This window comes from Suncus etruscus, chromosome X, assembly GCF_024139225.1.
Source record: "Suncus etruscus isolate mSunEtr1 chromosome X, mSunEtr1.pri.cur, whole genome shotgun sequence".
Classification (NCBI taxonomy): Eukaryota; Metazoa; Chordata; class Mammalia; order Eulipotyphla; family Soricidae; genus Suncus; species Suncus etruscus.
The window spans coordinates 114,063,208-114,064,320 of record NC_064868.1 but is presented as its reverse complement, the minus strand read 5'-3'; the positions used below and the strand labels follow the sequence as shown (position 1 = coordinate 114,064,320).

General features: G+C 37.5%; 1 non-coding gene across 1 annotated transcript; it reads left to right on the top strand.

Moving 5' to 3' along the window:
* The first annotated feature begins 754 nt into the window (after positions 1-754).
* LOC125999793 (small nucleolar RNA SNORA51) lies at positions 755-887 on the top strand. The gene has a single exon (XR_007492263.1). It is a non-coding gene; the product is annotated as a small nucleolar RNA SNORA51 (small nucleolar RNA).
* Positions 888-1,113: the final 226 nt, after the last annotated feature.

Below are 1,113 nucleotides of genomic sequence, written 5' to 3'. Positions count from 1 at the left end.
TTAGAGGTAAGGCTTTCAGTTTCTGTCCATTGAGGATAATATTTGCCATTGGCTTGTGTGGAATGGCCTTGACTAGATTGAGAAAGGTTCCTTTCATTCCCATCTTGCTGAGAGTTTTTATCAAGAATGGGTGTTGAACCTTATCGAATGCTTTCTCTGCATCTATTGATATGATCATGTGATTTTTATTTTTCTTCTTGTTTATATTGTGGATTATGTTGATGATTTACTAATGTTAAACCATCCTTGCATTCCTGGAATGAAACCTACTTGATTATAGTGAATGGTCTTCTTGGTAAGGCATTGAATTCTATTTGCCAGAATTTTATTGAGGAAATTTGCATCTGTATTCATCAAGGATATTGGTCTGTAATTTTCTTTCTTGGCTGTATCTCTGTCTGGTTTTGGTATCAAGGTGATATTGGCTTCATAGAAGCTGTCTGGAAATGTTCCCATTTTTTCAATTTCATGAAAGAGACTGGCCAGGATTGGGAGTAGTTTCTCTTGAAAAGTTTGAAAGAATTCATTACTAAATCCATCTGGACCTTTTTTTAGTCACAGAAATAATTACACTGAGAACTATCATAACAAAATGTGACTGAATGAGGGAAGTAGAAAGCCTTCTATTGTTCAGGCTGGTGTGCGGTGGGGAGGAAGGACACTTGGGATATTGGTCATGGGAATGTTGCACTTGTGAAGGATTATATATATATATATATATATATATGTATTTATAATAAAAAAAAGAAAATAAGGCCTCCCAATTCTTACCACAGGCTGTGTTCTTTACACTGACTATATAGAAAGAGGAGGTACAGTAAATGCTCCCCATATACACCTCAACACAGGCCATTTTCCTGGTCTGTATTGTGAATTGGGGGACAAAAAAAAGTTTAAAAATGAAGACTAAAGGGGCCAGAGTGGTGGCGCAAGTGCTAAGGCATCTGCCTTGCAAGTGCTAGCCTAGGACAGACTGTGGTTCAATCCCTGTTGTCCCATATGTTTCCCCAAGCCAGGAGCAATTTCTGAGAACATAGGCAGCAGTAACCCCTGAACGTCAAGGATGTGGACCAAAAACAAACAAAAAAATGAAGACTAAATAAAAGTTATAGA